The sequence below is a fragment of the Hylobates moloch genome, unplaced genomic scaffold (assembly GCF_009828535.3).
Source record: "Hylobates moloch isolate HMO894 unplaced genomic scaffold, HMol_V3 SCAFFOLD_2, whole genome shotgun sequence".
NCBI classification, from domain to species: domain Eukaryota; kingdom Metazoa; phylum Chordata; class Mammalia; order Primates; family Hylobatidae; genus Hylobates; species Hylobates moloch.
The window spans coordinates 65,429,174-65,455,484 of record NW_026652277.1 but is presented as its reverse complement, the minus strand read 5'-3'; the positions used below and the strand labels follow the sequence as shown (position 1 = coordinate 65,455,484).

At 43.9% G+C, this 26,311-nt stretch overlaps 1 pseudogene; it reads right to left on the bottom strand.

Annotated features, from left to right (window-relative positions):
• Positions 1 to 135: 135 nt before the first annotated feature.
• Positions 136 to 14,690, bottom strand: LOC116476561 (ribosomal protein eL22-like; annotated as a pseudogene).
• Positions 14,691 to 26,311: the final 11,621 nt, after the last annotated feature.

The window sequence follows — 26,311 nt, the reverse complement described above, 5'->3', positions numbered from 1 at the left end:
TAAAATTGTCTCTCTTTTTTTTAAGAGTGCAATTTTTTTTATTCACTGATAAACTAAAAGCCAATTTCTTGGTATTTCTCACATAGACTTCATTTATTTTATTAATCAGCAAAGCCCTATAAGGGAAGCCTTTGCCTAGTCCTCCGACTCCGATTCATCTTCTTGACTAATTTGGAAGTAACAAAGTTCGTAAGTCTCCTGTCAGATGCAACCACTCGAAGCCAATCATGAAGATTGCTCTTCCTAAGGTATTTCTTGGTGAGATATTTCAAATACCTTTTAGAGAACTGTTTCTCAGAAAGAACTGTGATTTTACCTTGAAGCATTCAATGTGAACAACATTCCCAAGATATCCAGTTTTGCCATTGACTTTAACCTTCTCCTGAAGAAATTGTTCAAAATTTCCAGAATCAAAAATTCCATCTTCTGCTGGATGAGTAAGGTCCAAATTAAACTTCCAGGTTGACCTCTTGGGCTTCTTGTTTTTCTGAGATGCCCTCGTGAGTCGGCCACGCCAGCAGAGAGAAAATTGTCTTTTTTTTTTTTTTTTGAGATGGAGTTTCGCTCTTGTCGCCCAAGCTGGAGTGCAATGGCGCAATCTCGGCTCACTGCAACCTCCGCCTCCCGGGTTCAAGCAATTTTCCTGCCTCAGCCTCCTGAGTAGCTGGGATTACAGGCACGCACCACCACCCCCGGCTAATTTTTGTGTATTTTTAGTAGAGATGGGGTTGCTCCACGTTGGTCAGGCTGGTCTCGAACACCTGACCTCAGGTGATCCACCCACTTCGGCCTCCCAAAGTGCTGGGATTACAGGCATGAGCTACTGCACCCAGCCTCTTTTTTTTTTTTTTTTTTTTTTTGAGACCGGGTTTCACTCTGTTGCTCAGGCTGGAGTGCCTTGGTGAAATCATGGTTCACTGCAGCCTCAACCTCCTGGGCTCCTGCTTTGGCATCCCAAAGTGCTTGGATTACAGGTGTGAGCCACAAATTTAGGCCAGTGCCTGGCCTAAAATTCTACCTTCTCTCTCACTTGTTAAGCCACTTATTTTGATTTTTTTTTTTCTGTTACTTACAGCAAAACTTTAACAATCCTAACTAATAAAGTCAAAAAGGGTTGACTCATTCTAACTCCAAATACAATCACCCTCATTCAAAAATGAAATCTGGGGTATAGCAGGGCTGAAAACACACACCCAGCTACATGACATCCCAGGAGGCCTACCAAGGCTGGGTGCCTCCCTGCTGACCTACTCACATTTATAATTTTCCTGTGGGATTTTAATTGTATGTGTGTCTTTCCCAGCATTCAATTCACACTTGCTGCCTGTTTAACTAAATTTCTCTTTGGATAGTCAGTGATACAGAAGGAAAGCTGAAGGACACACAAGAAGGAACACATTCGTTCTCTTTTCCGTCTCTTTTCTCCTGGCCTCATATTTTCATTCCTCTTTATAGTCTTACCCTTACTCTGTATTCTATTCTTACAGTCTGTGCACTTTTGGCCTTCTAGGTCTTTGTTGCCTCCAGAGCTTCCAGGTATTTTGTTATTGTTTAATTTTCAGTGCTTTAAAACTATGCCTTTAGAGGCCAGGCATGGTGGCTCACACCTGTAATCCCAGTACTTTAGGAGGCTAAGGAGGGTGGATCACTTGAGGTCAGGAGTTCAAGACCACCCTGGCCAATATATTGAAACCCCGTTTCACCTACAAGTAGAGAAATTAGCTGGGTGTGGTGGCATGTACCTGCCATCTCTGCTACTCGGGAGGCTGAGGCAGGAGAATCTCTTGAGTCCGGGAGGCTGAGGTTGCAGTGAGCTGAGATCATGTCACTGCACTCCAGCCTGTTTAAAAAAAAAAAAATGCCTTTGGAAAGGTAAACATCCCACACATAGTAAGATAATAGGACAGTCCTGCTGGTAAACCATCCCCCAGAGCTTAGGCCAGTTTCCATCAGGCCATTGGCAAAGAAATGCAGCTCCACGAGCCAGGAGATGGTGATTCCTGATTGACTTGGGAGTTGAGTGGGAGAATTCTGGGCTTCTCTCCTCTTTGCTGCACTGAGGTTACAGACGTGCACTGCCCACCTGGGTGCTAATCTCAGTCCTTCACCTCACTATTCCTGAGTCTTTAATCAGGTATTTTTTTTTCTGCTCATAATTTGAATGAAGTGTTCCCTCACAGCCCTAAGATAAGAATCAGGCCAGGCACGGTAGCTCACGCCTGTAGTCCTAGCACTTTGGGAGGCGGGTGGATTACCTGAGGTCAGGAGTTCGAGACCAGCCTGACCAACATGGTGAGACTCCGTCTCTACTAAAAATACAAAAATTAGCCAGGTGTGGTGGTGACCCCCTGCAATCCCAGCTGTTTGGGAGCCTGAGGCAGGAGAATCGCCTGAGCCTGGGAAGCGGAGGTTGCAGTGAGCCGAGATGGCATCACTGCACTTCAGCCTGGGTGACAGAGTGAGACCCTGTCTCAACAAAAAACAAAAAACAACAAACAGCACCAGCTCTCCTCTGCTGTCTGTCTCCTCAGCATTTACCCCCCTAGATTGTTATCAGTTGACAAATATTTATTCAGCACCTCCTATACCAGGCACTGTGCTAGACTCTGGGAGGCTGTCATGGACAACCAACCAACCACGGAGCTCAGCTTTGGACAGAGGAGACAGACGGAAAACAAACCAGGCCCTCATTAAATGGCAGGCGTGACTAGTGCTCTGTGGTCACCCAGTGCTGTGGGAGGCCATCGTCACTGTGGGAGGCCCAAGCTGGTCTGGTGACTCAGGAAATCTTCTCTGAGGAGGTGATATTTATTCATTTATAATTGAGACAGTGTCTCCCTATGTTGCCCAGGCTGGTTTCAAACTCCGAAAATCAAGCCTAATTCTCCCACTATAGCCTTACCAGTGCTGGGATTACAGGCATGCGTCGCTGCACCCCACAGTAGGTGATATTTAAAGCTTCGTGCAATTCTGAAGAAAGATGCCATATTCAGCTATTATTTTTAAGTCATTCAGAAAATGTATGTTGCATTAAGAAGTTTATGTGTAGGGCAGGTACAAACATAGCAAAGTACACTCCTCTGTCTCTGGAAACGATAGTTTTTATGTCCCAAAGGAACTGTAATGATCTGATATTGAATCACAAAATGACTGAACTCACTCAACTAAGAAATTGTCTCTGTTCAAAAGAGACAATTCAGTTTCCCAAGGATAGGCTATCATGAAATTTGAATGTAACTGAGACTCCAGACTGGTGACATCTCCAAATCTGATGCTTTTCTGTCATCCTGGTGGAGTTATCTTGGAGCGATAAGAGAACTGGGTGCTGTCATCCCGCTCCACGAGCTAATGTTTCACAGGCTGACAATGACAGGGTGATTGCTTTTGATTAAAGCATATTTTCAATTATCCCTTGGGTACTTACAGCCTGTTAGGTTTGCACTATAAAATGAACCCAAGGTCCTCCAAGGATCCACAAGACGGTCCAAAGTCCTTATTGTGTGTGCATTTGGTTAATTATTGGATTGCTCAGAAACGTAGTCATGAATTGACTTCGCTGCGCAGTAGATGTCTAAATGGTTAATGCGGATTCCTCCTCGGAAAAAAGCCAGACCCGTCTTTGACCCGCCTGCAGTGATTTCTAAACCACTAGAGGGAGCAAGAGGCCACCTCAGAACTAAGTCCACCCTGGGCGAGTCCGCATTTGGTAACTGAAACCAAGCCAAGTGTTCCCAAATGTTATGGAAAGAAACCAAGTCAGGGCGTCTCCCATCTCTAAGCCTCCCCAGGCACCCCTAAAATCTGGTGCAGTTCCAGGCCACTCGTCAACAAGCCTGAGGTTCCACTTGAAGGTCCGACGCTGTTTGGAGTCATCCTCAGGACACTGGGGCTCGTATGTCAGTGCTGGGGGAGGGGAGGAGGGAGTGATGCGATTCCAGCTGCAGCCGGGTCCATTCCACCGCGGGCAGGCCCTATATAGGCGCACAAGTTATTTGAACAGGAAGAGGGACAAATATAAAGCCATGACCACACAGAATCGGGGCGCTTTACCCAAACTAAGAGATTTGGGGGGCGGGGCGGGAGGCTTCTTGGGCTGCTGTCTGAGCTGTCTTTAAGAGTAAGAAGAACTGGGCCAGGCGCGGTGGCTCACGCCTGTTATCACGAGGTCAGGAGTTCGAGACCATCCTGGCCAATATGGTGAAACCCCGTCTCTATTAAAAACACAAAAATTAGCTGGACGTGCTAGCGCGTGCCTGTAATCCCAGCTGCTTGAGAAGCTGAGGCAGGAGAATTGCTTGAACCAGGGAGTCAGAGGTTGCAGTGAGCAGAGATCGAGCCACAGCATTCCAGCCTGGCAACAGAGGGAGACGCCATCTCAAAAAAAAAAAAAAAAAAAAAAAGTAAGAAGAACTGGCCGGGCGCGGTGGCTCACATCTGTATTCCCAGCACTTTGGGAGGCCAAGGCAGGCGAATCACTTGAGGCCAGGACTTGAGGCCAAGAGTTCGAGACCAGCCTGGCCAACATGCAGAAACCCCATCTCTACTAAATATATAAAAATTAGCCGGGCGTGGTGTCGCATGCCTGTAGTCCCAGCTACTTGGGAGGCTGTGGCACAAAAATCACTTGAACCTGGGAGATGGAAGTTGCAGTGAGCCGAGATCGTTTCACTGCACTCCAGACTGGGCGACAGAGTGAGACTCCGTCTCAAAAGAAAAGAGAGAAAGAGAGAGAAGAACGACCAGAGGTGTGTTTCTTCTAGAGGGAACTGCCTGAACAAAGGCATAGGGACAGGAGCAGGGAGAGGGGTGGCCGTGAACTCCATCAGTGGCTGCGACTGGTGAGTCTTGCTCCTATGGGCACTTTTGAGTAGATTTAAAATGCAAAAGGGCCCCAGCAACTTCAAAGAGGTAAGGGAGGACCTGAACTTAAATTCCACTCAATTAAAATGTTTAAAATTGGCTCCTGTAACATAGATCCGTAGCTCATAATGTCCACTTTGCATCAACTGCTGAAATTCTCAAACATTAAAAAAAAAAATTCTTGGCTGCTGGTAAGAAATGGCATAGTAGGTTTTGCATTTATTGTCACAAAAACAGTATTTTGACAGACTAGCCTTCGTTGTGGAATTAAAAGGTTTAACTTTCTGAGGCTCTTCCATAAAAACAACATTCTAAAACAAGCATGAGTTACAGAAAATATTTATTATCAAATAATATCCTATGGCAGCCCTGTGAAAAACCTGATATTATGGAGGGAAGCCGCATTTTGTTCACTTGAGAAAATAAAGTTTGGCTGAACCAAAATGATTTATCCAACTACAAGATTCATGTTTTTGTGGTTGAGTTATGTTGCTACAGACACCAGTAGCACCACACACACACACACACACACACACACACACACACACACACGATATTGATAATTCAGATTTAATGCCTGTCTCTATTCTGGTCAAATTCAGGTGTGATCATGATGATTTCCAAGCTTTGTGTTCATTCTCTAACACTAACACATATTGTACTAAATAAGAGTGCAATGGCATATTTTTATTCGTAAAGATACATGAAAGTAAACTTGATTTAAGATATACTTCAATACTTTTTGAGATAATTAGAGACACACCAGACTATCACACACACAAAAAGTAAGGAATGACTAATATAAATTCCGTCAAAGATTCCTGTAGGTGATTCGAATTTGCCAGTGACAGAACCTGGATTAGATTAGGCAGTTCTGGCCTATGTAACTGTTGCAGCCAAAAATCCCTTGAATGTCAGCGATTCGTTTGGTTTAACCTGATACCCACCCGTGAACCTAGTTTATTGCCATAGAAGTTCGCATCAAATCTTTATTCTGCACATTTAATAAACAAGTTGTCTAGGGCTGGGTGTGATAGATTTAAGTTTTGCCCTTAGCATCCAAATGAGATTGAAGGTATTTCCAAATAAAAGGCAATTTAAAACTGCAGGCTCACACTTCAGATAGTGGTTATCTTATCTGCCTGTCTGAGTCCTGTTTGCTTTCACTAAAGCCACCAATAGAGAACCTGAGAAAGCGGCATTGGAGATTCAAGAGTTCCCTCTTCACCCCACCTGGAGGACAAAGGAAGAGCTTTTCTGATAGGTGCTGCTTAGTACTCCGTTTTGGAGCACAGCTTAAAATTCACAGCCCTCTCTGTGACCTTTTCAAGTTTCATTCTAAAATTTGTCACTGTGTGACAAATAGCTCTTCCTTGTGTCACGCGTGCAATCACACACACCACCTAGAGGATAAACACCAGCTGGGTCTACCTTTTACCTGAAAGTTGAATGAAAAATAAATATTTCAATTACCCTGATACTTCTAAAATCCAGATGGACCAATAGAAGTATACAGGTCATTTCCTTTCAGTTTAGTTTTGCTATTCCATTTTATATGGCCCGGTATTTCCAATGCCGTTTTACTCCTTCCAAAGCATATCTAAATATATGAGCTTATTTGATACTCCTCACAGCCACTGAAAGGAAGGGTAGCAATCCATCACCATTTGCACACAGAAACTGAGTAGAAGTTCGGGCATATTGGCTCATACCTGTGGTCCCAGCACTTTGGGAGGCTGAGGTGGGCAGATCACTTGAAGCCAGGAGTTCAAGACCAGCCTGGCTAACAGGGTGAAACCCTGTCTCTACTAAAATTAAAAAAAAAAATTAGCCTGGCATGGCGGTGTACACCTGTAATCCCAGCTACTCAAGAGGCTGAGGCATGAGAATCTCTTGAACCTGGGAGGCAGAGGTTGCAGTGAGCCCAGATGGCACCACTGCACTCCAGCCTGGTGATGGAGCAAGACTCAGTCTCCAAAAAAAAAAAAAAAGAAAGAAACTGAGTAGGAGAGGTCACTGATTTACTCAAGCTACTGTCATACTCAGATAAGGAAAGAACGAGGACCCTCCTGGCTCCCAGCACTGATACCTCAAACATCACTGTGCTCTTTGCCATTTGAAATAATTGATGTGCACATAATGGGGACAGAGTTGCTAACCAAAGAACTCAAAGGAAAACATTCTTTTTCTCCTCTCATCTAAATGGAGTGGGCTTTAGTGTTCCTTTGTCTTTTTTTTTTTTCTTTTTGAGACAAGGTATCGCTCTGTCACCCAGGCCGGAGTGCAGTGGCGCAATCACAGTTTACTGCAGCCTCAATCCCCGGGCTCAAGCGATCCTCTAACCTCAGCCTCTTGGGTAGTTGGGACCACAGGCGTGTGCCACTACACCTGGCTAATTTTTGTATTTTTTGTAGACATGGGGTCTGGCCATGTTGCCCAGGCTGGTCTCTAGCTCCTGAGCTCAAGCAATCTGCTGGCCTCCACTTCCCAAAGTGCTGGGATTACAGGGGTGAGCCACCATGCCTGGCCTCCTGTGTCTTTTTCCTAGCATTATGGTTCACACTGTATAAAAGCCACTAAATTCAAAAGGTAATTTGGATACAGTACCTTCTACTTGCAAGGCTGAGTATTTGGTGACCAGGAAGAAACAGCAAGGAGATAAGAAGTAGAAAGTAATTTCCCAGAAGTTTATGAACAAATTAGCATGTGAACAAATGCATGGAACCAGTGACTCAGTGCCTGGGTGGGGCATCGATTCACCAGAACAATGACGACTTTTGCAGAAACAGGATTTAGGCTCTTACCAGATCATAGGAGTCAACAAATCCTATTCAAGCTCCTGTAAACCTCCTTCTTGTCCTGTATTATCTCAGTTGTTGATGTCACAGTTCCAAGGGTCCCTTCAGCCTGGACGTTGTCCTTGACTAGCCCATCCCCCTCCCCATCAGAATCTGCCCAGTTCCCTAAACTGGGAAATCTCCAGATTGACCTCCCAAGTCATTCTTGGCACCAAGTCTTTCTTTCATTCCTTCTTGCCTCCTGGGCCTTAGTTCAAGTCCTTGCCTTCTCTTGTCCAGACTGTGGTCACAGCCTCCTAACTGCATCTCCCAACTCCAATCTTCACCTCTTCTCCTCACCCCCCACAATCCTACCATAAGGATCCTTCTGAAATGCAGACCACACTGTGTTATTCAAAGTTGTTCAATGACTATAAGCTTGAGTGCCGGAATCCTCTGCAGAGCCTACCATGCCTACCATATAATATAGGATCCCCGACGCCCTCTCCTGCCTCGCCCTGGACACCCCCGCCTGCACCCTGCAGCTCCAGCATCGCAGCTCTTTCAACATCGTGTTGTTTGGGTCAGAACCCAGGCAGCTCAGAAAACACTCTTCGTTTTCCTTCCACTTTGTGTTCTCTGGTTGGTACTTTTGTTTCCTTTCCTTCTTATCCTAGGAAAAGTCTTTTCTCTAATTGCAACACTCCCTGACCTAAAAAGAAGACATGGGAATTTTCCACTTTCTGGCCAAGAGAGGAATGCAAGGATATCCTCACCACTTTTCTGGTGGCAGGAGTTTGCTTGTCAGATCCAGAGCTAAAGGAGTGGAGAAGAGTTGGAGGAGAGACTGTGAAATCCTGGGAAGAAAATTCTTTTGAACGTGAATGTTTCCTCTTTTTGTTCAGAGAGTCCTTGTCATAGCTGGCAAAGCTATAGGTGTTCTGAGTCATTTTGATTTTCTCCATTTCCTCTAAAATCAGCCTTGCACCAATAGACATGATGGGAAGCCTTGAGTCCTGAACTGTAGATTTTTACCCAACCTTGATTCTCCCCTAGACTTTCCCATCTCAAATGATAACACCACCACTCAGTAGCCCAGGCCCCAGATCTAGTAGTTTACTTTCTTCTTCCTTTTCTCTTAACTCCCATTCAGGCCAATAGCAAGCTTTAATTTTTTTTAATTTTTAATTTTTTTTGAGACAGATTCACCCTGTCTGCAGGTGGTTGCCTTGGGTCACTGCAACTCACCTCCGGCAGCCTCCCAAGTAGCTGAGACTACAGGTGCCCGCCACCACGCCTGGCTAATTTTTTGTATTTTTTAGTAGAGACGGGGTTTCACTGTGTTAGCCAGGATGGTCTTGATCTCCTGACCTCATGATCCGCCTGCCTCAGCCTCCCAAAGTGCTAGGATTACAGGTGTGAGCCGCCGCACCTGGCCTTAATTTTTAATTTTTTGTGTGAGACAGATTCTCACTCTGTGGCCCAGGCTGGAGTGCAATGGCATGATCTTGGCTCATTGCAACTGCCACCTCCTGGCTTCAAGCAATTCTCCCGCCTTGGTCTCCCAAGTAGCTGGGACTACAGGCGTGCACCACCATGCCTGGCTAATTTTTGTGTTTTCAGTAGAGACTGGGTTTCACCATGTTGGTCAGGCTGGTGTCGAACTCCTGACCTCAAGCAATCCACCTGCCTTGGCCTCCCGAAGTGCTGGGACTATAGGCGTGAGCCACCGTGCCTGGTCAATAGCGAGTTTTATTGATTTTTACTTTCCAAGAGTCTCTCAAATCTGTCCACTCCTCTGTTGCTTCACAGTGTCCACCTAATCTCAAGAGGTTCCTCTCTCAAGGAATCACCTTCCAATTGCTCACCTACATCAACTCCTGCCTTTGTCAATTCATTCTCCACACAGCAATCAGGGTACCCTTATTAAAACATAAAGTCTTATTTTTGGCCGGGTGTGATGGCTCATGCCTGTAATCCCAGCACTTTGGGAGGCTGAAGTAGATGGATCACCTGAGGTCAGGAGTTCAAGGCCAGCCTGACCAACATGTTGAAACCCCGTCTCTACTGAAAATACAAAAATTATCTGGGCATGGTGGTACACACCTGAAATCTCAGCTACTCGGGAGGCTGAGGCAGAAGTATTGCTTGAACCCAGTAGGTGGAGGTTGCAGTGAGCCCAGATTGCGCCATTGCACTCCAGCCTGAGCAATAAGAGTGAAACTCCATCCCCCCCAAAAAGTCTTATTTTTTATGCAAGTTATATGTATGTTATTGAAATATAACATATATACAAAGAAACACAAACCATATTGTATAACTCAGTGGTTTTACATAAAAGAGCATACTCATGTGACCAATGCCAGATCAATACATAAGACATGACCAGCATCCCAGACATCCACTCACGCCCCTTCCACACTCCCTCCTTCCAAAGGAACCACTATCTTATTATTATTATTATTATACTTTAAGTTCTGGGGTACATGTGCAGAATGTGCAGGTTTGTTACATAGGTATACATGTGCCATGGTGGTTTGCTGCACCCATCAACCTGTCATCCACATTGGGTATTTCTCCTAATGCTATCCCTCCCCTAGCTCCCCAAACCCCAACAGGCCTTAGTGTGTAATGTTCCCCTCCTTGTGTCCATGTGTTCGCATTGTTCAACTCCCACTTATGAGTGAGAACATGTGGTGTTTGGCTTTCTATTCCTGTGTTAGTTTGCTGAGAATGATGGTTTCCAGCTTCATCCATGTCCCTGCAAAGGACAGGAACTCACCATTTTTTATGGCTGCATAGTATTCCATGGTGTATATGTGCCACATTTTCTTTATTCAGTCTGTCATTGATGAGCATTTGGGTTGGGGAACCACTATCTTAACTTCCAACACCGTAAGATTGGTTTTTCCTGCTTTAAAACTTTTTTTTGTTTTGTTTTGAGATGGAGTCTTGCTCTGTCACCCAGGCTGGAGTGCAGTGGCGCAATCTCGGCTCACTGCAAGCTCTGCCTCCCGGGTTCACGCCATTCTGCTGCCTCAGCCTCTCCGAGTAGCTGGGACTACAGGCGCCCGCCACCACGCCCGGCTGATTTTTTGTATTTTTAGTAGAGACAGGGTTTCACCGTGGTCTCGATTTCTTGACCTCATGATCCGCCCGCCTCGGCCTCCCAAAGTGCTGGGATTACAAGCGTGAGCCACCGCGCCCGGCCTGCTTTAAAACTTTATGTAAGTAGAATCATCCCATTCATCCTCTTCTGTACCTGGCATCTTTTATTCAACATTGTGTTGATGAAATTCACCCATGTTGTCGCTTATAGTTGTAGATTGTTTAGTCTTATTCCTGGGAAGTATTTCATTGTATGAATTTACCACAATTTATTTACCCATTCTACTGTTGATGGATACTTGAGTAGTTTTCAAATAGTTTTTGACTATTATGAATGATATTGCCATGAGCATTCTCATGCCTTTCTTCTGGTGAGTGTATGTATGCATTTCTGTTGAAATAAACCTAGGAATGAAATTGTTGGGCATGGGATATGCATACTTAAGTAGATATTGCCAATTTCCCAAGTAGTTATACCAGTTTATACTCTTACTGGAAAGATATGAATGTTCCATTTGCTCTGTATTTTGGCCAACACTTGATATCTTTTTAATCTTAGCCTTCTCATGGGCAGCGCGCTCTTTTGTAAATCTGATTAGTGTCACTTCCTAAGTAGTGGCCTTCGATGGCTTCCCATTGAATTTAAAACAAAACCCAGTCACCTAAACGTAGCTCTGCCTACCTTCTCCAGTGTCATCTCATACCACTCTTTTTCCTTTCTACAATGGTCTTTTCCTTCTTAAAATCCATCAAGCTCTTTCCCACCTCTGGATCTGCACACTGCTTTCCTCTGCCTGGAAAACTTTTCTCCATTCACCTTCTCTCCCACCCCTTCGCTAGCCTTCCTCCCTACCCCTCCTGTCTCAGATTTAATGTCCGTCCTTAGGAAGGAAGCCCCGGACCCCTCCTTCCTGTTCTTATTCTCATCATAGGGCTACCACATGGCACTGATCACAGTTTATAGGTACCTATTCATCTGCTTGGTTTTTTTGTTTGTTCCTCTCTTTAGAGTATAAAGTTCATGAAAACAAGGAGCCTCACTACTTCATAAGCCACTTTAGTACCTGTGCCTGCCAGACAGTGCTTGGCATATACTGGGCATTCATCAAATGTTTTTTGAAGGAATGAATGAATGAATCCAGTCTATTTCAGACAATGCGTAATATATATTTTTCTTTCTTTCTTTTTTTTTTTTTTTTGAGATAGGGTCTTGCTCTGTTGCCCAAGCTGGAGTGCAGTGGTGTGGTCATGGCTTGCTGCAGCCTTGACCTCCTGGGCTCAAGCGATCCTCTTGCCTTAGCTTCCCTAGTAGTTGAGACTATGGGCACCAACCATCATGCCCAGCTAATATTTATTATTACTATTTTTTTTTTGTAGAAACGGGAGTCTCACTGTGTTCTCCAGGCTGGTCTCAAACTCCTGACCTCAGGGAATCCTTCCTCCTCAGCTTCCTAAAGTGCTGGGATTACAGGTGTGAGCCACCGTGCCCAGCCAAAATAATGTCAAATATCATCTTTGGGGATGGAGTTTTGACACTCACTGAAGATGCATGAGAAACATGGCCAAAAGTGGACATGGTAAGGGCCTGAGTGGCAGGTCAAGCAATGCATAGACAGGCAGCTCAGAGCTTGTCTGTGAGCCAGGAGCCTTGAGAAAAAAGCATCAGGGGAAACCCAAAGAGGGTTCTTGAAGAAGCAGAGAATGGCTTAAGTCCTGGGGGAGGGTTTGGGTTTTCCAGGAAATAAATTTTTTGTTTGTTTGTTTGTTTTAGCCAGAGTCTTAACGCTGTTGATGGGGCTGGAGTGCAGTGGTACAATCTCCGCTCACTGCAACCTCCACCTCCCGAGTTCAAGGGATTCTCCTACCTCTGCCTCCCAGGTAGCTGGGATTACAGGTGTGCATCACCACACAAAGCTATTTTTTGTATTTTTTTAGTAGACACGGGGTTTCACGATATTGGCCAGGCTGGTCTCGTACTCCTGACCTCAGATGATCAACTTGCCTCAGCCTCCCAAAGTGCTAGGATTCCAGGTGTGAGCCACCACACCTGGCCTAGGAAATGAATTTTTAAAAATAAACACATAGCCCTCCATGTCTCCAAAAAGCACCCTAATGTTTTCCAGGAGAGAGTGCCCTTAGAAATCAGCTGGCTCGGCCGGGCGCGGTGGCTCATGCTTGTAATCCCAGCACTTTGGCAGGCCGAGACAGGCGGATCACGAGGTCGGGAGATTGAGACTACAGTGAAACCCCGTCTCTACTAAAAATACAAAAAATTAGCCGGGCGTGGTGGCGGACCCCTGTAGTCCCAGCTACTCAGAGAGGCTGAGGCAGGAGAATGGCATGAACCCGGGAGGCGGAGCTTGCAGTGAGCCGAGATTGCACCACTGCACTCCAGCCTGGGCAACAGAGCGAGACTCCGTCTCAAAAAAAAAAAAAAAAAAAAGAAATCAGCTGGCTCAGATCCTGAAGCCAGTAACTTTGGTGTGAGAAAGAATATGCTTCTAATATTCTAACCTTTCAATAACAATGGAGACAGAATTTGATAACATGAAAAATAGTATTCCTTGGAAGGAATTTGAGAATACATTAATTATCATAAATTGTTAATTTTGTTCATTTCTGAAATATGGTCATCCTCTCTTGTGTGAACCTGGTTTCCCTCTATTGTCTACTCAATTAAATAGCACCCATCTGACGATCATGGATATGTATTTCCTACTGGACTGGAAAGGCTGAACATTCTCTATGTGTGAATAGAATAGAAAAGCACAGAGCATTCAAATGAGAGCAGGAGCAGGATTTATTGTTATTTCATTTAAAATGCCATAGTAACTTTCCAGATAATTGGGAAACATTCATCCTCCATGACATATGCATTTAAAAGGTTTACTTTGGCTCCAATAATCCTACTGATTTTTAGCCACAAAACTGTTTCAAATCCTGAGCTACATGCTCAACAAATCTTAGCACTATATAAATGAGCATTTCTGCAAGGCATCTGGTCTTTTAAATTAAATGTATTCATTTTATTGTGTAAAATATCTATTTCAGGGGAAAAAATGGTGACAGTTCATATCAGTAAATTTTTTTCTTTTAAGAGACAGGGTCTCATTCTGTCATCCAGGCTGGAGTACAGTGGCATGGTCATATCTCACTGCAGCCTCAACCTTCTGGACTTCAGGTCCTCCCGCCCGGGCCACCCAAAGTGCTGGGATTACAGGTGCAAGCCACTCTGCCCAGCCCTCAGTGAACTCTTGAGGGCCTCCTGGATGCTCAGGATACAAATATGTCCAAGCAGGTCAAAGAGCTTATATATTTAATGGCCAGGAGACAGATAAACAGGCAATTGCAGTAAAATGTACTTAGGGCTCCAATAGGGGTAATTACAGTTGTTGTGGGATCCCATAGGAGTAGTCTACCCCAGACTTGGTGGAAATGGGGGGTGTCAGTCAAAACCTCTAGGCAGCTGTTCTTTCTTACTCAATGCCACTCCTTGGAGAAGTAGTCCCAATATCTTGGCTGTAATGTTCCCACAGTAGTTCTCTTACCTCTCTCTGCAAGTTATATTTATATAACTGCTATTTGCACACTAAAGGTGTGAGGTGTAAAGGGGAAAACATAATGTAGCAGTCAAGAGTGTAGACTCTGATCAGACAGCCTGAGTTGGAATCTCAACTGCTGCTTACCTGTAACACCCTATTTAACTCTCTATGCCTCCGTTTCCTCATCTCTGTGAAGATTAAATGATTTTTCACGAGTAAAACCATAGAGCACTGCCTGACATGTAGTAAGTGCTCAGTGAGAATTCTATTATGCCATGACCGTCTTGTCTCTTTCACTACATTGTCAGTTTCATAGCAGCAGTTATTATCATATTTACCTTTGTGGCCTACCCATGGGCTCCATGGGCCTAAACCATTCTTCAACACCTCCAGTGTCTAGCATGGTCCCCTATGCACTACAAGTGGGATAAAAAAAAAAGTTCACTGAATTGATGAGGGCCTACAGGTGGCATGTGGACCAAATCTGAGTTCCCCAGGATCATTTTTAAAATGCAGAGACACCATCATTTATATCAAATGCTTACTTAGATACACTATGACCAAATGATACCTATTTTTTTTTATCATTGTTGTTAGTTCAGTTCAGTTACCTAATACTTATTGAGCACTTACTACATGCCAGGCACTTAGTTAAGCATGTTACACAAATCATGTTGCTTAAGTCTCACTTAAAATTTATGAGTAACTTTTGTACTCTTACAGGAAGCCTGAAAAATGGCCATACATCCATTTTTTCCTGGCACCAAAAATAAAACATTGTTAAATTTTATACTACATATGTACAATACAGTTAGATTATATATTATTTCAAAGCCATTTTGTTCTGAAAACTTGCTATAATTGCAGTGGTATTGTAATTCTCCATGTTATAATTGTAAAATTACCATGTGCATAGAGGGGAGATTCCTTTGTATCCTCATAATAGGAGTCTTCTCCAGGACCCTCAAGGGAGCACATACACAAATGCACAGTCAGCTACGTTGCTAGAATATGTTGTACAGGTCAAACCATAATTAAAATAATTATTATTTATGTAGCACCGTAAATGTATCCACTGTTTCAGTCATAATCACAGTAGAGACAGAAAACAGCAATTATATAATCCAGTCAACTCCAGCAAATGCATGTCAGCCAAGATCCCAGCAGAGAAGATCTGAGAATTAATTTCAAGCAAAAATAACAGGCATATGGAATCACACTCTGTTCCTGGGTTTCCATTCTCTTCATTTTTGTGGGTTTCCATCCATTCATTTACTCCTTCATTCATTCATTCACTCATTCAACCTAGTTTCTATGTTGCTTACCATGAGCCTGCCGTTTGCTAAGAACAAATATCTACAAGAATAAGAAATGGGCTGGGTGCAGTGGCTTATGCCTGTAATCCCAGCACTTTGGGAGGCCGAAATGGGTGGATCACTTGAGGTCAGGTGTTCAGGTCAGGTGCTCCCAACAGTGAATCAATCCAAAAGTATTTATTAACAACTACTAGGGTCTGAAGATGTCTCCCAAAATTCATATGTCAAAACTTAATTGCCAATGTGATAGTATTAAGAGCTAGAGACTTTAGGAGGTGAGGAGGCCATGAGGATGGAGCCCTCATGAATATGATTAATACCCTTATAGAAAAGGCTTCAGAAAGCTCCCTGGGTCTTTTGCCCTCTTTTCACCATGTGAGGACGCAGCAACAAGGTGCCATCTTGGAAGCAGACAGCAGCCCTCACCAGACAGGGATCCTGCCAGTGCCTTGATCTTGGACTTCTTAGCCTCTAGAACTGTGAAAAATAAATTTGTTATTTATAAATTACCCAGTCTAAGGTATTTTGTTATAGCAACCTGAACTGACTAAGACAACCATTCACCATGCAGGTAGAGAGCCAATTATAAGAAGTCATCCCCGACCTCAAGGAGTCTGAGTCTAATTGGAGGAAATGATAAACACAGAAGAAAGGATCAGTAAGTAATGTCGACTGTGACAGTGTGTGAAGGGAAAACTAGGCTCAGGGTGTAGATAAACAAGCCACCCAGCTGAGGTGTATCCATTAGAGCTGTGCTGGGTGAGCCCTGCAGAGGACAGAGATCAGCCCTCTGTACAATAGTCTGTAGTCTTCATGCCTCACTATCCTGGTATACTGAAACCTCCTTAAGTGAGGAGGTACACGTCTTTATTCTCACAGCTTTATTGTAGTGAGTTGTCAAAGAGTGTGGCCTCTGGAGCTAGACTTTCTGGTTTGAATCCTGGCTCTATAACTCACAGATTCTGTAACCTTGAACACGTTATTTAAACTCTTTTTTTTTTTTGGAGACAGAGTCTTGCTCTGTCGACCAGGCTAGAGTGGCAGTGGCGTGACCTCGGCTCATTGCAACCTCTGCCTCCCGGTCTCAAGCAAGTCTCATGCCTCAGCTTCCCAAGTAGCTGGGATTACAGGCATGCACCACCACGCCTGGATAATTTTTGGTGTGTGTGTGTGTGTGTGTGTGTGTGTGTGTATGTGTGTGTTTTAGTAGAAATGGGGTTTCACCATGTTGGCCAGGTTGGTCTTGAACTCCTGACTCAGGTGATCAACCTGCCTCAGACTCCCAAAGTGCTGGGATTATAAGTGTGAGCCACCACACCCATCCTATTTAAACTCTTTATGGCCAAGTTTCCTCATCTGTAAAACAAGTACCATTTAATGGGGTTCTCATGAGGAGTAAATGAATTATTAAGTACTACATGTCAAGATTCTAGAAAAATGGCTGATACACATTAAATGTTCCATACATAATAACTATTAATTCAGTGGTTTGTGCTTAGTCAAGGTCTGTCTGTCAAACAGAGTGTAAAGTGATAAGAACAAAAGTGTTGTTGTTGTTGTTTGAGATAGGATCTCACTTCGTCACCCAGGCTGATCACGGTGTTATCACAGCTCACTACAGCCTCAAACTCTCGGGCACAAGTGATCCTCCCACCTCAGCCTCCCAAGTAGCTGGGACTGCAGGTGGCTGCCACCACAGCTGTCTAATTTTTGTATTTTTTTGTAGAGATGGTGTTTCACCATGTTGGCCAGGCTGGTCTCCAACGCCTGACCTCAAGCGATCCACGCATCTCAGCCTCCCAAAGTGTTAGGATTACAGGCGTGAGCCACCACTCCCAGCCAAGAGCAGGTTTTAATGGCTAAACCTTTTGAACATACTGATTTAGCAGTCTTCATTGAGCATCTATGTGCCATTGGGGATACGATGGTGAACAAGCTAGACCAGGGCCCTTGAGGAACCAGCAAAGATATGAGATATAGTAGAAGATGGAGTTTCCCTTCATCATGAAAACTGATCATTTTGAGTCTCTTTTTAAAAAAATTATTAGACTTTACTTTTTAGAGTTTTAGGTTTACATAAAAATTGAGCAGATAGTACAAAGAGTTTCCGTATACTCCCACCTCCCCTAGTTTTCCCTATTATTAACATCTTGAATTAATTTGGCACATTTGTTACAATTGATGAACCAATATGAATATATTGTTATTAACAAAAGCCATAGTTTTTTTCTGTTTTTTTGTTGTTGTTGTTGTTGTTTTGTTTTTTTTAATGGAGACTCGCTCTGTCACCCAGGCTGGAGTGCAGTGGTGCGATCTCAGCTCACTGTAACCTCTGCCTCTGGGCTCAAGCAATTCTCCTGCCTCAGCCTCCCAAGTAGCTGGGATTACAGGTTGTGTGCCACCATGCCTGATTAATTTTTGTATTTTCAGTAGAGACAGAGTTTCACCATGTTGGCCAGGCTGGTCTCGAACTCCTGACCTCAAGTGATTCTCCTGCCTCAGCCTCCCAAAATGCTGGGATTACAAGTGTTAGCCACTACACCTGGCCAAGGCCATAGTTTATATTAGGATTCACTCTTTGTGTTGTACAGTTCTATGGGTTTTGACAAGTGCATACCATCATATATCCACCATTGTAATATCACACAGAATAGTGATGCTTCACCCACATCCATTCCTCCCTCCCTCCTCCCCAACCCCTGGCAACCACTGATCGTTGTACTGCCTCTAAGCTTTTCCTTTTCCAGAAAGTCATATATGTGGAATTATAAAGTATGTATATGTAGCCTTTATAGACTAGCTACTTTTAGAAATATGCATTTGAGTTTCCTCCATGTCTTTTCAAGAGTTGATAGCTCATTTCCTTTTTATCACCGAATAACATTCCATTTTATGGATGTACTACCATTTCCTCATTCACCCCTCAAAGGACATCTTCATTGTTTCCAGTTTTGGGCAATTATGAATAAAGCTGCTATGAATATCAATGTGCAACTTTTTGAGTAGACATAAGTTTTTAATTCATTTGGGTAAAAACCCAGGAGCACAATTGCTAGATCATGTAGCAAGACTGTTTAGCTTTGTAAGAAACTGCCAGACTGTCCTCCAAGATGGTTGTACCATTTTGCATTTACAACCAGGAATGAATGAGAGTTCCTGGTGCTCCACATCCTCACCCAGCATTTGGTGGTGTCAGTGTTTTTTTAATATATTTTTACCATTCTAATAGATGTGCAGTGATATCTCATTGTTGTTTTAATTTGCAATTCCTTAATGGCATATAATGTGTTGCATCATTTCACGTTTGTTTCATCTGCATATCTTTTTTGGTGAGGTGTCTGTTCAGCTCTTTTGCCCATTTTTAATTAAAATCTTTAATTGCTGAGTTTTAAGGGTTCTTGGTATATTTTGGATACGAATTATCTATCAAATATATATATATATGTTTTCAGATGGAGTCTTGCTCTGTCGCCAAGGCTGGAGTAGAGTGACATGATCTCGGCTCACTGCAACCTCCACCTCCTGGGTTCAAGCAATTGTCCTGCCTCAGCCTCCCAAGTAGCTAGGATTACAGACACCCACCACCACACCTGGCTAATTTTTGTATTTTTAGTAGAGATGGGGTTTCACCATCTTGGCCAGGCTGGTCTTGAACTCCTGACCTTGTGACCCACCCACCTCGGTCTCCCAAAATGCTGGGATTACAGGCATGAGCCACTGAGCCTGGCCTAAATTCTTTATCAGATACATGTTTTACAAAGAATTTCTCACAGTCTTGTCTTTTCATTCCCTTAAGAGTCATACTGTGGCCAGACACACCTCTAATCCCAGCAATTTGGGAGCCTGAGGTGGTGGATTGCTTGGGCCCAGGTGTTTAAGACCCGTTTGGCAACATGGCAAAACTGTCTCTACCAAAAAAAATTTAAAAAGACAAAAACAAGGCCGGGCGCGGTGGCTCACGCTTGTAATCCCAGCACTTTGGGAGGCTGAGGCGGGCGGATCACGAGGTCAGGAGATCGAGACCACGGTGAAACCCCGTCTCTACTAAAAATACAAAAAATTAGCCGGGCGTGGTGGCGGGCGCCTGTAGTCCCAGCTACTCGGAGAGGCTGAGGCAGGAGAATGGCGTGAACCCGGGAGGCGGAGCTTGCAGTGAGCCGAGATCGCGCCACTGCACTCCAGCCTGGGTGACAGAGCGAGACTCTGTCTCAAAAAAAAAAAAAAAAAAAAAAAAAAGACAAAAACAAAAAACAAAAATTTGCCGGGCATGGTGGCACACGCCTGTAATCCCAACTACTCGGGAGGCTGAGTCGGCAGAATTGCTTGAGCCCTGGAGGTCTAGGTTGCAGTGAGTCATGATCATGCCACTGCACTCCAAACTGGGCAACAGAGTGAGACCCTGTTTCAATTTATTTGTTTATTTATTTTGAAGAAGAGTGAAATTGTTTTGAATGCAGGTTAATAGTCCTTAATCCCCTGAGGTCGGTGTTGCCCAGTGCCATAGCTTTAGGACTACCTTCTTTCACAAAATAGATGAGAAAGGAAAAAACAGAGTGGCTCATGCCTGTAATCCCTACAGTTTGGGAGGCTGAGGCGGGTGGATCACTTGAGGTCAGGAGTTGAAGACCAGCCTGGCCAGCATAGTGAAACCCCATCTCTACTAAAAATACAAAAATTAGCCAGGCGTAACAGCAAGTATCTGTAGTCCCAGCTACTTGGGAGGCTGAAGCAGGAGAATCACTTGGACCTGGGAGGCGGAGGTTGTAGTGAGCCGAGATCGCACCACTGCACTCCAGCCTCGGCAACAGTGAGATGCCATCTCAAAAGAAAAAAAAAAAAGAAAGAAAAGAAAGGAAAAGACAGAAAAAAATATCCTGAAGACCTCAGAACAGTCTCTAAGTGCTTACTTGTGTATGTTCATAGCCATGCTGATGCTGACAGCAAATGCAAAAGGATCACACCAAACATTTTTTTAATTAAAAATTATAATAAATAACGTAAGGTAATACATATGCTAATTAGCTCGATTTAGGCACTCCAAATTTCAAAACATTATGTTGTATGCCATAAATATATACAATTTTTATTTGTCAATTAAAAAATGGAAGAGAAAATAAAATAATTAGGATAAATAGGCTCAAAAACATTTAAGAAATTACACGTGAATGGGGCTTCATTAAAAAAAATTCCATCCTAGCCAGGCATGGTGGTTCATGCCTGTAATCCCAGCACTTTGGGAGGCCAAGGTGGGTGGATCACCTGCGGTGAGGAGTTCGAGACCAGCCTGGCCAAGATGGTGAAACCTCATCTCTACTGAAAATATAAAAATTAGCCAGGCGTGGTGGCAGGCACCTGTAATCCCAGCTACTTGGGAGGCTGAGGCAGAGAACTGCCTGAACCCGGGAGGCGAAGGTTACAGTGAGCTAAGATCATGCCACTACACTCCAGCTTGGGTGGTAAAGTGAGACATCATCTCAAAAAAAAAGAAAAAAGATTCCATCCTAAGTAAATGTTTGGGAATAAAGGCTAGGTTTTTTCCCCCCTGCTTTTACGTCTATTGAGTTTCTTCTCTTCAGAATGAGCCTCTGTATTAATAAGATCCTCTGGGATCATATCCACAAAACAGTATTAAATCCTTGAAGGGTTGTTATAAATCTTATGTCTTGGCCACACTAATAGAAATCCAGCCTAGGAACACCTCCCTCATCCCCGAGCCCCTTCCCTAAGGAACTCTACAGTGTCAGTCAGTCATCCAAGTCAATGACTTTACCCATCACCTACAGGCAGCCAGTATGCCTTGCTGAACCTCGGCAATCATTCTGCCTCAGAAATAAGTCCAATGGACAACCCGGGCAGGGAGGAATACGGGAAATTATAAGAAGGACCTAGGCATGGAGGTAGACCAGCTGAAAGTTTTCCAGGAACATTTGAAGCACTCTTTTTACACTTCAGACAAGTGACATGGTTTTCTTAATGAGCACATGCAGCCAAAATCCCAGTTCATACACTGGAAGGAAAAGTCTCGTAGAATAAGCAGCAGACCTCTGAGGAATGGATTCAGAAACAATTCCAGACCCAGAATGTGAAAAGTTAACTTTAAATACTGCGCTCTCAGACCACCCAGGAATGGTATCCAGACCTCATCCTGGCCTCTAGAGAATTCCCAGGGCCACCTGTCAAAGTGGCTTGTCAGGCATGGATAAAAATGCCATGGTGGAAGGAAAATGCAACCTAAAGCCTTCTAGCAGAGGAAATACGAAGAATAATATTTTCCACACGACTGCGCTAATGGGTTCATTTAAAGAAAAAAAACACTTCTAACTATTAGGGAAAATTCCAGGTTAACTGTATTTAAAAAAAAAAAAAAGCCCAAAAATCTAGTAAATATTTTGCTGGGAAATTCACACTTAAAGAAATGGTCTTTCAGGCCCCTGGGGAGAGGGCATTAAGCTGACACATTTTTCAAATCAAAATGGCTGCTCTAAAAACATAAACCTTCAAAATGAACACCGCAGAGAGCCCCTTTCTTCCTGTGCTGAGCACGCTCACTACCCACTGGGAGCGCCCTGTGCCAAGGTGAAGTCAAACCCCTAGAAACCTGATCCCCACCGTGGAGAAAACTGTGCAGTGCCCTTGTTTTCTGTTGTGCTTTGCTTTGTATTTCAGATGTGCTGGTCACATCTGTTCCTTATCTCCCCTCTTCCACTATGATTTTGTTTACAGGATCCCAGAACAATGAGGACTGCAGAATCTCCACACAGATGACAGGAGACAAGGCTCTCAGGGGGTAGTCACTGTCTGCAAAACGTGGAGCCAAAGGCGTGGTTCAGAGTAGCTGCCAACACTCCAAGTTACTCAGGCTCATGGACCAGGAATGACTGGAAAGGAGACTGCCTTGTCTGGGGAAGATCCAGAAACACAGATGCAATTTTTTTAATGTAATCTCTTTACAACGGCCTGCCCATCTCCTCTCTCTGCTTAGAAGTGTTTGTGTTCTGTAAGGAGCCTTCTAATGGGCTTCTGTCTGACTGGGCTTCTGTCCGCCTGGGCTTCTGTCCCTTTGGTTCTCCTAGTCTACTCTCTGTCTCTTTCGTTCCTAGATTCCAGGAAGTCAAGGTCAGGGCAGCTCACCAGTCCCTAAACACCATTATTTTGGCAGGATGCTTTGGCAGTGGAATGAATGCCTTCAGAAGACCCCACCTAGTCACCCACAGATTCATGAACACAGCTGTGACTTTTCGAAGCAGAAGCTAGGCTCTTAGTCTTTGTTTTTTATTTTATTTATTTTTTTTTGAGACGGAGTCTCACTCTGTCGTCTAGGCTGGAGTGCAGTGACACCATCTTGGCTCACTGCAACCTCTGCCTCCCAGGTTCAGGCAGTTCTCCTGCCTCAGCCTCCCGAGTAGGCGGGATTACAGGCACCCACCACTACACCTGGCTAATTTTTGCATTTTTAGTAGAGATGGGGTTTCACCATCTTGGCCAGGCTGGTCTTGAACTCCTGACCTCATGATCTGCCCACCTTGGCCTCCCAAAGTGCTGGGACTAGAGGTGTGAGCCACCGCACCCGGCCTGTTTTTTTTACCTTATTTTTAAAAGTCATATGTCGAGCAAGAAAAAATCTAGACTACAGTGTTACTCAAACTGTGGGTTGCTAACAGACAGTGTTCCTCACAGCTCTTACTACTGGTCAATGGAGAAACGAAGAAATTGAGAGAATGCATTTAGAAAATTTCATAGCGCTTTCACAGAATAATCTTATGTCTCTTGAATCTAATAATAAAAACTGGGGAGCCTATGTTTTACATGTCTTTGGTTTGCTATTTCATTTTTCTAGTTATTCATTTTTAGTATATTTATAAGAGTATCAGTCCATAATGGCATGGAAATAATTCAAGAAGAAGGAAACCTTATCACACATAGTATGAAAAGCAAACCACAGATGATACAAAAAAAGAAAGAAAGAAAAAAAACCCACCAAACACTCTTGTAGCCATTACCCAGCCTTTGTCAAAATTTAACATTTTACCATATTTGCCTTTGCCTTTTTAATTTTTATTGATTGGCTGATTGATTGAGACAGACTCTCCCTTTATCACCCAGGCTAGAGTACAGTGGCCCACATGGCTCACTGCAGCCTCAACCTTCTGAGCTCAAGGGATCCTCACACCTCAGCCTCCCAATTAGCTGGGACTAAAGCTCATGCCACCATGTTTGACTAACTAAAAATTTTTTTTGTAGAGACAGGGTCTCAGTATGTTGCCCAGGCTGGTCTCAAACTCATGTGATCCTCCCACCTTGGCCTCCCAATATGCTGGGATTATAGGCATGAGCCATCCCACCTGGACATTGCCTTTCTTTTTTTTTTTTTTTTTTTTTTGAGACGGAGTCTAGCTCTGTCACCCCCAGGCTGCAGTGCAGTGGCCCAATCTCGGCTCACTGCAACCTCCGCCTTCCTAGTTCAAGCAATACTCCTGCCTCAGCCTTTCGAGTAGCTGGGATTACAGGCATGCATCACCATGCCCAGCTAATTTTTGTATTTTTAGTAGAGACAGTGTTTCACCATGTCGGACAGGCTGGTCTTAAACTCTTGACTTCAAGTGATCCACCTGTCTTGGCTTCCCAAGTTGCTGGGATTACAGGCGTGAGCCACCATGCCCAGCCTAGCCATTGCCTTTTTAAAAGAGATTAAAAATTTCACATCTTTCCTCACCTTTCCTCTCTTCCACCCTTCTCTTTATCCTTCCCTCCCTCTTCATTCTCTTTCTTTTCCCACCTCTTCCTCCTCTCTTCCGTTCTTCTTCTACCCACCCCACTTCTCTTCTTTTCCTTCCCCTCCCTCCTTCATCTGCCTTCCACTTCTCACTTCCCTACACTTCTACCTCCCTTCTCTCTTCTCCCCCTCCCTCTATTTTTTAAGTAAATTGAGCATGGTAGACCTCCAAGGTTGGGAGACAGAGGAATTCACAGTGGCCCATCATGAGGAAGCAGAGCCTGGGCAGGATGCATAAGTGGGATGCCAGGTGAAGGGATGTGGAGTGTCAGCACCCAGGAGAGGTGAGCAAGTTGTCCATGAAGCAGGGCAGCTGCTGGCATGGGGAGTCAGGACTCAAACAGGAGAGAAAGCCTGTCACATGGCAGAATGAGATGGGAGATTAGCCGTACTCCAGAGGATTGATCAAATAAATAAATGTGATAAGAATAATGACAGTCAGGTCTCTATGGAAATAGAGAAAACTAGGATAAATTCTGAACTGTTGAACCGGAATTAGATGTGTTGGTGAAAACTTAAAGTTTTTCATACATAGAGATCAACAAATAATATAGTTTTAAATGTGTATATATGCATATACATTTCTATTCCCTAGCTCCGTGTGCTGAGAGCAGCGACACCCCAGGAGCAATGAACACACCTAGTGCTCAGATCTGGTTTCTAAATATTGTTTTTCACTAAAAGGAATGAGGACTTCTTGGAGAGCTGACAGATTCTAGAGTTAAGACTGAGAATGTACACGATGAGCCTGGAACATCTTGTACCAGAAATCAAGACGGTACTCCAACAATGATGAGGATCTGTCAAAGGACACAGAAGTGAACTTGAATGGGCTTCCCCTGGCCGGTGTGGTCAGGATTTGAACATTAAAGAATGATAGTAACAAATTATAATCTATTTGCTAAAATAGAAATCATGAGCCCATGCAGATGTACATTAAAACCTGAGTAAATTAAGAGTTTGAAGGGATGGGACATTTACATAGGTATTCATTATAAAGGAAAAGAGAGTCTCTTTACAGTGAAGAAGTGGGCAGACACCACAGTAATCATGTGATCCAGCTGAACATCGTCATTGCTTGAGCCCAAGAGTTCGAGCCTGCAGTGAACTGCGATCATGTCACTAGACTCCAACCTGAGTGACAGAGCAAGATCCTATCTCTAAAACAACAACATTATTCTGGTTTCTTAAAGTGTGTTAAAAAAAATTACACAAAATGAACATCATCAGTGTTAATTAAATAAAACTTAATAGGAGGGCATTGGTTTAGACTGGGCTCCTACCCTAGGCCTAACAGACCAAAATGGAGTTAAACCAAGCCAAAACTAAGTTGTTTATCTGACCTTCCAAGAAATCAGGAAAGAAAAATAGCCAAATCCTTAAACAGGCCAGTTTTATACAGCATGATAAGGAAGTCCCCTCTGCTTTAACCCTTACAAAAAGGTAACCTGGACCGGATGTGGTGGCTCACGCCTGTAATTTCAGCACTTTGGGAAGCCGAGGTGGGTGGATCGTTTGAGACCAGGAGTTTGAGACCAGCCCGGCCAAGATGGCGAAACCCCATCTCTACTAAAAATACAAAAATTAGCCGGGTGTGGTGGCACACACCTGTAGTCCCAGCTACTGTGGAGGCTGAGGCAGGAGAATCGCTGGAACCCAGAAGGAGGAGGCTGCAGTGAGCCATGATCATGCCACTGCACTCCAGCTGGGCTACAGAGTGAGACTTTGTCTCAAAAAAAAAAAAAAAAAAAAGAAAAGAAAAAGGAAAAAAGTAACCTGAAGTAACTTGACATTGGTCAATCAGCTTTATTTCTATTGTTCTGTTTCCTTGTTCTCACCTTACAAAACCCACTTCTCTTTTGCCCACTGCCAATCTATTCTTCTATTTTATAGAATAGAGGCTATCTTAACTCATAAATTCCAAATAAAAGCCAA